At 45.6% G+C, this 11794-nt stretch overlaps 1 protein-coding gene across 1 annotated transcript in view; it reads left to right on the top strand.

The window, feature by feature from the left end:
- The first annotated feature begins 2008 nt into the window (after positions 1-2008).
- LOC122368501 (serine/threonine-protein kinase NIM1-like) overlaps positions 2009-11794 on the top strand; it is a 59309-nt gene continuing 49523 nt past the window's right edge. The window contains exon 1 of the mRNA XM_043342618.1: positions 2009-2948. The gene's annotated coding sequence lies outside the window, so the exon portion shown is untranslated. The remainder of the gene's footprint in view (positions 2949-11794) is intronic.

Here is an 11794-nt window from a genome sequence, read left to right as displayed (position 1 = left end):
CAACACTTCCTAGAAACCACAGTAAAAAGGTGAAAATTTAAGGAAGTTAACCGAGATCATTTCAAGTAAATGACCTTAACTTGAGTTTCACGTGACCTTGGCACCCACAACAATCAATGATACAAACATTAGATAGTATATTTCACATATTGTCACGTTGCTAATCACGAAACGACTATAGAAACACACAGATGTGCGCTGACTTTCAATTGCTATTCTGGCCTGACATGATCTTGAGAAAAATAATCACAGGTTAAAGGTAATTTGGTTCAGGGATTTAAAATTCTCAGACAAGATGCAAAAATTATAAGGGCTATTTAATTTTCCGGGAAGTTGTAAAATTGATTAACTCCAGGGCACCAAAGAATCGTCGCAATCCTTCGCTTTGCCGCGATTTATTGGTGAAAAACAGGGGGCGCGGTCTACTTACCTCTACTTATATGTGTGGTGAGGGCTAATATTCATTTTACCTGTTATTAATATGCAACAATTTCTACATGAACTGAGACCAGTCCATATGGGTATGTTTTTCTCACGGACAATGACAATATAAAAACAATGCGAATAAAACCAAACGTTTCGGACAACAACGTGCCTTCGTCAGTGGAGAAAAATAAGTGTATAGGTTCAACATCGATGAGAACTATATGCGGCACCGTCTCGGTGTGGCCAGCCGGGTTGCCGATAAAATACACAAATGTTTATAAGCTTCCATGATGTGCTTAAAAACTGCTGAAAATATATCTTAAAAAAATAACTACTTCAGCGATTTTATCGAAAGAAAACATGTATGCCTCATTACTTATTTCTTGCCACTGACGGAGGCACTTTTTTGTGCGAAACGACTGTTTTATTCGTATCGTTATTGTATTGTCATTCCCTGTGAGAAAAAAGGATAACTCTTCAGTTAGTAACCATAACAGCGAAACGGCTTAATGTAACACAATTCACTGTGTATACGAAACCTATAAGTCCCTAAAAATAATCCTATTTACAACTTTTAAAAAGATACAGCTTATGCAGCTTAGGCATATAATTTTTTCTGCATTAAGATAATAGGTATTCATTTATCTCCACAGAATATGGTAAATTAGTGCTGCTGAAGTTCGCTTTCGAAGCGTCTCCTCCAGGCATTCCACAGCTCTCGTGCCATTTTGGATCACGGAACATGGCTGGGCGCACGACAGGCCGTCTGCGAGCTTGGACGGACCACGTGACCACCTCCTCCCCTCCCCCTCACTCCCGTCCCCTTCCCCAGCAGGGCGTCCGATCTAACCGCGCCCCAGGCAGTCGGCTCGGTCCGACCCTCCCCTGGTCGAGCCACGGACCGGTGCCGCCTGAGTTTGTGCCGGGTGCAAAACTGGAGCAGTAACTAGCGCCGGAACTAGTAGTCAGCACGACCATCGTCAGATGGCAGGAGTAAATGGAATAAGCGGTTCCAGGTTTCAGAAGGAATGGGGCAGGAAAAAGCGCTGAAAACAATGTTTTGCTGATATAGCCATAAAAAGTTCACTGAATTAGGAGAGCAGCACATCAGTTTAAAGCCCTTCAGATTGTGGTTTTAATAAGCACACAATCATTTCCCAATTCGCCTCCAACGGTGCCACAGGCAAAGAATACGCTGAAATACTAGTGTGTACAGAAGCAACTGCGGGTCCCTGTACTCATCCTTGGAAGCACAGTAGACGGTCACCATACTGGGCTTCATACTGGATTTTGCATACCAGAATGGATGTTTACAACTAAAATTATTTTTTCGCGAAATTTATCTTTGTTGCCCTACTATTTTTCGTAAAACCGAGATATACAAACTTTATGATATCAAAAATAATATTGTGATAATGAAAACCGCCATATAAAACAAGGTAATTGCTGAGATCATGCCTACTAAACTTGGTCCTACCCCCTAATTCAATATACCCTGGTCTTACTAACTATTGACTAAGTCCACTGTTTGCTTTCCTGACTCGCAACTCGCAAGCTCATTTTGATCGGGAGTTATTGGCAATAAAAAATCGATGACCCTAGTGAGGTCATTTATGACTTTACGTTAAGCCACCAATAGCAACAAATGCATTTTGCTTCTGCGCAATAAGCGTGTTTGACTACAGGCATGAAAAGCAACCAGCATCAATATCGTCAGACACTTCAGCTCACCGGAACGATTAATTGACAATTGAACCACAAAGCAAAACAAGCAATAAGCACTGCCAAATAATCCTTGCACTATCCCTTCAGCAGATCTGCCTCGTACCGTCGGTGTGCCGGCGTCACTGCCCACGGCGCGGGGCGGGGGCGGGGGCGGCAGCCGGGTGGTGTCGGTCGGACGGCTGGCTGCCGGTCAGTTGGCCGCCCGCCGCGTGAGGTGTGAGACCCGGTGACCTGCTGGGACTACCGCGGAGCGGGCCGTGAGAGAGGTGCTTTGGAGTGTCGGTGTGCTGGTGTGGACACATACTGCCGTAGTTACGAGGTGAAGTGGACTGTGAGATTGTCTGACACCACGAGTCACCTGTGACGTGGTTTGACACCGTGTGTCATAGCGTGTTCGTGCTGCTCCTGACTGGAAGATACCGGACAGTGCTTCAGGAACACGCAGTGGACACTGGACAGCCGTGGCAGCGTGCCTCACCCCACGCGGCAACTTGTTTGTAACTGAGTTACGCCAGACAGTAACTGGTTTGAGACTGAGCACTCAGGAGAAGTTTTCCAGTTTTTCTTGGAAGTTTTGAGGACTCCCTGACATAGCGCCAGGCAAGTCCAGCACCGATCGATCTGACGGTATAAACAAAACCGGTTAGAAAAGAGGGCTTCTAGTGGAAGAGCGACATTTAATTGCATTTTTTGTTGCATTCGGAAGACATCTGTGGAAGCGACGATGAGGCTGCTAAATCAGTTTCCTGCCGTGCTGCAAAAACGCATCGTTTCTACTGCAAGATGTGACTTTTAAGGTAAGGAATTGGGTAGTATGTTTGAAACAAGTGTAACTATCGCTATACATTACTGAATGCTGATACAGCTGTAAAATTGTACACCGTGCCTTACTGAAATTGAGCTTCCATCCATGGCTTTATCAGTCGCCCAAAGCTGTTTCACTTCACGACGCTGTTGGCTAGTGGTTCGGACCGGGTGAGTCACGTTCCGGGCACAGTGTGGCCGCGCACATCCGATATCGCTACACGGCGCTATCAAACGGCAAATACGACTTAGCTGGTTTCACTGGCACGCATTTGCTGCAAATATCGATTGATAGCATTTTATTTCAACACGTCTGTCGTCAATTTCTGCAATACGGTATTAGTTGGGAAAGAAGAGTTTTTTTTTTGCTTCCTCTAGGCCCAGACAAATGATAATTGGCAGCCTCCAGTTCCTTGGACCGGCTGAGGTCCGGCCAGTGGTTGCATGTTGGTACCGGCAAAAATTGACTTGCTCACTTTTGCCGGCTATACCTATAGGCATACTTCACTGAAGCAAAACACACGTTCTCGGCATGCAGGGCAACACACTCGAGCCTTCAAAACTAAAAATAACTATATTGAGGACGCAGACCGCAGTCATAATTCCCAAAAATGCGCGCAGGATGCGAATTGCAATTGCTTATCGCATGGCTCTTCCGGCCTGCCAACCACTTCCTGCAGATTTTTCCGGCCTCCGATCGTAACCAAAAGAGGTTACATAACTTAACAATAAAGCATTTTCAAGTATAATTCATAATCTTCACACTCCCACAACAATTGCTCCCTTCCAGATGTATGTACCTACATATGTAGATACCATGCCTCGGTAAGGTATGTAACTTACAAAGGGCTCTCATAGTGTAGCTCGAATATCATGTTATCAGTCGCGTGGAAATCATAACGAAGAGACTCAATGCTTCACACCTACCTTGAGAAAGTCATTGACTTTTCTCCTTCGTGATGTGGCAATCGAAGGGGAAATTATAGCTTACAGCCAAATGGCAAATATGTTAGTCCTCCAGTAAACCACTGATAAACCATCGCTTATCAAAAACAATACATGATCAAAATCTATCACCGGAAGGCTAACACGCTCACAATACTTTCCCAAAACAAAATAAACAGAGGTAACCTTCAAATATTTTTCGCATACGAGATAATGCCCGCCTCTACGCTGTGCGACCTAAGATCACGCGGGCCTTTTCGAAAGGAGCTCCCCACTGCCACGAGGCACTACAGCACATATCGATAATCCCAAGCATTTTGACCTCTGTATAGTTTGGCATTGGATAGGTACAGGTCCCGCGGGTTTTAAGCGTAGGTTTTGCATTTCCGGCTATATCTTTTTCGTCTTCAGCTTTGTAGGCTTGAAGATGTGACCGATTTATTCGTATAGCTCCCTTCCATGATCATGGAAAAAGGTTTGATCGTATGCCGGCTAGTTTCGGAGAAATTAAAAGAAAACCTCAAAATTCGCTGTTTGGGGCATTCTGGCCGCGGCTTCCCTGCAGTCGCCTATGACTACAGTGGTGCCACCCAACGGGTAAGACGCGGAAACACAGAGGCATGAATGAATCCAGCGCGTGGTGAACGGTGGATAGAGGCGGGACTCGGCAGAGGCTATCACTGCGGCCCGCGCAGGGCGTCCTTGGACAGCGGGCGAGCCTTCGGGCGGTGAGGCCAGAAGTCACGACAGCCAGGCGCTGTTTGGCATGAAGGGAGGGGAGGCGCTCGCCTTAGCCAGCCTCGCCTCAGCCAACTCAGCCGGTTTGGTGGTAGTGGTGGTGGTGTGTGGGGGGGGGGGGGTCAGCAGGCGAGAGGGGCTAGAACGAATGGGATAAAATAGAATGGAAATGTCGTGCCGTGGTCAACTTACAATATTATTTGCCTAATAACTAATAAGCATTTATTAATCTCACGCTCTCGCTTATCATCTCACGCTCTCAGTCCCAGCGGATGAAAATCAACACCCATAGACCATAGTGGTCTATGCAACACCATAAGAAGCATTTATTAACATTACGAAAGAACTCACCATATTAAAATGAGAAATATACAGATGTTATTTATCGATGTTACCGTTTACTTTTAATGGAAACCCTACTTTTTATTAGGGGTGATAAAATGAACCTCTCTCCTTGGTTTTTCCTGAATAACTCGCGTAAGTAGTGGCGGATAGCAGCGAAGCTTTCAGTGCCGTAAGTTATTTTTCTCACCATAAGTAAATAAATGCCCATGCGGTCAGGAGTCAGCATAAGTTCAGGCCATCTGCAATTGAAAGTTTACACCTACCCTGAAAATTTCATGACCCTGACCAATATGACCTCTGGTCTGTGACCAGTTTCTAGAGCCCATTATAGGCCAGAATTCGGCGTGTCAGGTCTCATTAACCGTTCGTTTCTAGACTTAAGATTAGAAACGTCCCAACGAGTGAAATTGTGTTTGGTCCCTTGTGTCTTATTTGGCCGGAACCAGCGGAGGAACTTGGCCGGTGCCTTCAGGGCTGCTTAACTACAAATTTACCGATCTGCGGGGCGCATGGAGCCAATCTATAGTCAGGTTCAAAACCACTAGGAATGACATTGCGGCACAGCCAATCTTCAAGGCTTCTGCGCCCCTAGAATATCTGCTGTTTAGCTGCCGGTTTCCGGTCACATGGCCTAAAGGCGAGGTCACTAGCGATGGAAATGGAACACGTTGAACAGGCTAGCTGTGAGAAGGATTAACGTTCATTTTAAAGCTTGCATTGTCGCTTAATATCTATACCGACCGTTTTTTTAGGCTAATTTATCTCTGTCTCTTTCTCTCTTTCTCTCTTTCTCTCTTTCTCTCTTTCTCTCTTTCTCTCTTTCTCTCTTTCTCTCTTCCCTCTCTTCCTCTCTTCCTCTCTTTCTCTCTTTCTCTCTTTCTCTCTTTCTCTCTTTCTCCCTTTCTCTCTTTCTCTCTTTCTCTCTTTCTCTCTTTCTCTCTTTCTCTCTTTCTCTCTTTCTCTCTTCCTCTCTTTCTCTCTTTCTCTCTTTCTCTCTTCCTCTCTCTCTCTCTCTCTCTCTTTCTCTCTTTCTCTCTTTCTCTCTTCCTCTCTCTCTCTCTCTCTCTCTCTCTCTCTCTCTCTCTCTCTCTCTCTCTCTCTCTCTCTCTCTCTCTCTCTATCTCTCTCTTATACCGAAAGCTGGGTCATTAAAGGGACCCTCCCACCTTAACATTAGTTTTGAGTTGAGATAGCCAAATTGGTGGCCATGGCCTGCAAATACCGGTTTGGGCACTCACAACATCGACAAATGCTTTAAAGGTAGTGTGCCAGCTTTCTTGGACCGTATGGAGTTAATGGCCCAGATAAGGAGAACCGGATTTTTAGAACTTATCCATACCTTCAAAACTCATGGAAACGTCTTAAATTCTTCAAATTTTGAGTACCCGAGTGCGAAATTCGCCCCGACGGGTTGTCGGTCGTACCCCAACCACATTTCACACCACTATGAACAATAAATGCACACACTGAAATCGCTATTACCGATATGCTCATCCAATCAAGTTTCGATAAACCCGTTCATCATCATCTCCTGCGGTTTCGAACACGCCTGTTAGGTGGCTTCTGATGCTCGTCGAGGTCGGAATTTCCAAATACGCGTGGTGCGTCGGGCCGCGCGCTCTGACTTCGGCCAAGAAAAATGCGTCAGCTGATCATTGTCATTTCTGCCACTTGCGTGTGGTGAAATGGGGTCATAACTTATAAGACGGCTCTTTCATATCAATTATTTTACATAAAATTATATTTCAAACCATAAATAATGTTCGACAGCCAAATAAAAGAAACAATACCAATACGGGCTTACAGTTTAAGGCTCGACATTGTGTTGTCTACGATTACACAGCTGATAACTCCTTCCCGTACGTCGTATGGTCGTAACACTATAATGACCTTTGCTTATTGTCACAAGTGCGCCGCATTCACGATTGTTGCCCGACGCCTGTTTGCAGGTGAGCCCACTACAGTTGTTATACATATCTAAAAACCGAAAAACTTTTAGGCGAAAAAGGTACTATTCCAGGCCCATTTTTGATTTTTTTTTGCGATATTAGGTAAAAACAGAAGCTTCTTATCCTAGGAAAAATAAAATGGGAAATCTTTCAAAGGTGGCACACTACCTTTAATTCGGAGATATGGAATTTCAAACTTGCAGTTTTCGGATTCTAAGGGGCTAGTGCATTGGTATGCCCCCTTAGAATTTGTGACGTCAGCGGAGATCTAACGATTTTTAAATCTTTTACTAAAACGTTTGGTAGCACGCGGTGGTATATGCTGCTTTGCGCGCAACAAATGCCGCACTTTCAAATAAAGTCGCTAGGAACAGCGGAGATCCCAAAAAGTAAACAAAAGTAAAAGTCTAATATCTTGAAAACCGGTGAATATTTTTCGATGAAATTTGGTAGATATTCGTTTTCGCTCTTTCTGAACCGAGCGACATCACTTTCGTGCCAATTCATTAACTTTTTTGAAGGTGGGAGGGTCCCTTTAAACTGACTTGGAAGGTCAACGTATGACCTATGATCAACGAATGACCTATGATCTATAAATTGGGTATCATCGGCTTCCTCTCGTCACGTGCAACATGCTCCCTCTTTTCAAGAAGCTCTAGTTTGATCAAAAGCCGATCAACTGTGGGGCCTGATCCATCCCCGCCCAAACGTTAGCACCTGCGAAAACGCCGATATGGGTGCTGTTATGGGATATGAGTTATGGCATATTCCTATACAGGCAATGTTATGTTTTGCTTTTTAGTGGCTTACATCGATTTTGTTCTAAAATTAACGCAAAAAATCAGCATACAGTGATGTTATTTAAACTTTTACGCCTAGTTTCCTTTTTAATAATACTGCAATTTCATTCATGCAACATATTTCTTGGTCAGTTTTGTGACAAAGTTTTGGAAATATAGTGCGGGAGAAAGCAAAACTTGATTGTGAAACGCCTCCAGCCTCAGCAGGCCACGGTTAACCCTCGCCTCGTTGGGGGTTGGGCAATATAGCCCCCTGTGTATTTTCCTGAATAGCAAGAAAACGGCGGCGCGCAACCCCGCCAAATTTTCAATAGCTTCCCGGGCAGCAATTTGACACATTCACATAAAACTTCAAGTCCTTAGGTTAACTTAGGTCAGGAGTTATTGAGGTCAAACTGAGGTCATGTTCGAGCAAAAATGAGCAAAATAAGTCTTGAAACGCTCACAAAAGCTTCAGTGAACAAGCAATTTCGAAGCTCTATCTGGTCGCGTAGAAAAAAAAGACTGCGCTACAAATTTGCAATCTGAGATTTTCAAACTTTTGAGCTTTTGATCCCCCAAATTGAAAATTGATCTGTTATAAAATAACAAAACAAAAATTTCGAGTAAAAACAAACGGAATATATATGATAGCCCCTGCTCTCTGCGATCTACATAACAAATTGTAGATCGATGCCTCCTTTTTTAGCCAAGTTATAGCGAAAAGCTGTTCAAAAATGATGACGTCAATTTTTTAACTAAATTTTTAACAATTCTAGACCACGTAGCGCAAAACAAAGACCACCATTAGACTCCCCGTGACGAGCTAGATCGAATCGATACCATTTTATGCAAAAATATCAAATTAGAAATTTGACCTAATTTTACCTGACCTTTACCTGACCTTCACCAGAACATAACCCAAATTGGCCCCAAAGGTTGCCTGACCCACATAATCGCATTTGTCATGTAAAATGAACTAGAAAACATGCATCACGTAATAGTTATCTTCATATTGTGACTCTCAGTGACCTGACCTCTGTGACCTGACCTGGTATCAGTGACCCCAAATAGCAAAATATGTGTTTGATGAACAAAATTCCCCATCGAAAATTGTCATTCATCGATTCCTTATCGATGAATGACATGCATTTTATTCGATTTTACAACACATTTCTTGAAATGCCTGTAAACGGTGAAAATTCGATATTTGACCTGAACTGTGACGTCATCGGTTTAACCAAGGTCAATGAATTGAGCCTAAAGGTATTTTCTCGTTGGGGCCATCCAACACCGTTTGCTGCTTGTCGATATTTTGCGTGATCTCGAGATCTTGGGGGGGGGGGGGGGGTAAAATGCTCCCCATGGGACCGATGCTCGGGAGATCCTAACGGGGCGCGGGTTGAATGACAGAACTGTTCCCAAGAAATAACATTACAGTCGTCTCCCGGCCTCGGCTAAAACTTTGGACGACTACCTATGAACCGGCACGCTGCCGACTCACCCCGCCCGCTGGCTACGGGTGGCCTTGACCGTTCAATGCCGATTGGCCAACGGCCGAGGTCGTGCGCTGGTCATCGCGCAGAGAGGACGGGACGCGGTACTGCACATTGTGAGTGACCTCTGACCTTTCCCCGTCCCCTGACCGCATGTCGTGTCGCCGGCCCAGACGATAGGAACCGGTTTTAGCCTCTACGCAGGCTGCCACTCTAACCCCTCCCTCCCCACTTTACTACGTGCCGTAGTACGCGCTCGCGAGTAACTGGGCGGAGCAAATGGTCACCGATACAGAGGCGGAACTGGTTGCCCTCCCGCTCGCCGAGCGACCTACCGCTAAAACCCGCGAGACCTGTACATCTACATAGGTATACACGTTGGCGTTGCGCGTATTCACCGAGCGCGCATGTGTGATGCACTCGGACGCTTCGCAATAAATCAGAAACGCTTATAATGACCCGGTAATAAAGCCTAGATAAATTCCAACATCTCATGTTTATTCATGAGCGTCTGGCAGACACGTAAGCCTGCAAGCACCGTGCCCTCGCTGAGAAGAGCTAGTGCCTTTGTTGATGTAATTTGGCATGCTGTGCAGGGGGCAGCTGCAAATCTGGCCGACCTCCACACACACCTAAACGTGCAGGGCCGGTGCGATCTTTGTCCCTTGTGACGGCAGCGCGGCACTACTGTTTTCACGGGACCGATAGGAACTTTGCTCTCGCGTTGTTTGAAGATCGATCCCTACCCCTCCCCACCAAGGCAGGTCTTTGTGTGTGCCCGGAGACTGAGAGGGGGATACGGATATACAGATACGATACGGTACGATCGTATTTGGTACGATTCGATACGGATGCAGGGCTGACGCACATCACAATCGGTCTGCTGTTGTGCCTCGGCTGTGGTTGACATTTGCGACTAGGTACGTAGATACATTGGCATTAGCGGACGTAGATAGGGAACAAACGGGCGAGGAATGATGCGGGGTGCGGAACAGTGCAGGTGAAATGATGACGAGCCCCGCTACGAGCACGATTCGGCCTTGTTCAAACTGCATGATCATTGCGTCCGGGTCGACACTCGACGCTTTGTGCATTTGTGTTGTCCCAGGTATTTCCAGGGTGATAGTGAATCCAATCCAAATGTGCCGTTCTACCGACCATTGATATGGCTTAGAAGTTTTTTCGCCTGTTGTAAAAGGAAGAGATGTGGATTTGAATATCAGAAAGGTGTTGTGTATTCGATCGTGCCTCGAGGACCCTTGCCTTACGGCCCATCATCCGGCCACTGTTTCTACAATCCACATGTCAGACTCAGAACGCAGTAAAGAACAGAGGACGTCTTGCGTCGTGATGACAATACGAAAGTGACTAGTGGTATGCCTCTGTATATCAGTAATTATGCGGTATGTCTCTGAGTGGTATATCAGACAGTAATTAGTGGTATATGTCACGGGTGAATGGAGTCACCAGCGCAGAATCACTAAAATCATTCTCTGGGTCAGCACGGGAAGCACCGGGTGGGAAGCACCTGACTGCATATGTTACATGCAGTCTCTGTTTTGGGTATGTACCCGTGAAATTTGATCCTTTCTATGATATTCGACAGGTGTGCGAGGCATGACGCTACTGACTTCTAAAAAGCGAAGAGTACCTAATCACGATTCCTCCAAATATCAACGATGCGGCAAATCATGACACAAGCACGAGCTGCCATCACCTACACATGGCAGCACAAGATCAACCACCGTGAAATAGAACTTGGAAGCGTTATTAGGTATTCACGACAACAGCCCGTATTTACATCGTGCGCAAGAAGCCAAGGCGTGCCTTCCGGCGGCTTTGAAGCCATGCTCACACGACCTGTGTTTTCCGGTCGGCATGGGTACGGCCAGTGACGTCATCAGCGCTGTGATGACGTCATTGGTTCCCGGAGGCGGCGCGTGACAGCCGACAGTCGAGGGTTGGGCTGTGCCTTCATACGCGGCCGTCGGCACCTGGCTTATGGGATACTCTGGGCCGGCCGGACCCCGGATCCGGCAACAAAGGGCTGGCAAGTGGAAGAGCAAAGGCCTGCTCATGAGCGCGATGGCTGCCCTTATGTCGTGGTCGACTGTGGCTAGCATGCGATTTTAATGCATTTAACCTTCCAGGCGGTGGGGGGGGGGGGCATTTTTTTGCCCCCCTTTAGTTTTTTCGATATATTTCCAGAACCGTTGCGCCGATCGTCACCAAACTTTCAGCACCCTCCCATGTACAGCTATTGCACATTGTGACCATTTTTTTCCAAAGGCTATGATAGGTTGGCCGCTAATGACGTCAGAGTGACGTCATTTTTGCCATTTTCGACCCATAAAAAGGTTTCGCGGGAAGAGCTGTCAGGCCTACAGCTTTAGAGATACAGAAAACTTTTTTTTGACATAAAAGGTGTAGAATTTACAGGGCTACAAAACTGCTATTTCGGATTTTTGAAATTTTAGGATTTTGACCCCCAAAAATAAAAAAAAATAGATTTTTAAATATAATAACCGAAAAATCAAAAAAGTTTTTTGAATTTCGAAAACCGGAATATATGTGATAGTCCCTACCG

The sequence above is a fragment of the Amphibalanus amphitrite genome, unplaced genomic scaffold (assembly GCF_019059575.1).
Source record: "Amphibalanus amphitrite isolate SeventyFive unplaced genomic scaffold, NRLGWU_Aamphi_draft 000003F_arrow, whole genome shotgun sequence".
Taxonomy (NCBI): domain Eukaryota; kingdom Metazoa; phylum Arthropoda; class Thecostraca; order Balanomorpha; family Balanidae; genus Amphibalanus; species Amphibalanus amphitrite.
The sequence above is the reverse complement of the archived record's forward strand: the minus strand, read 5'-3'. Positions and strand labels throughout refer to the sequence as shown.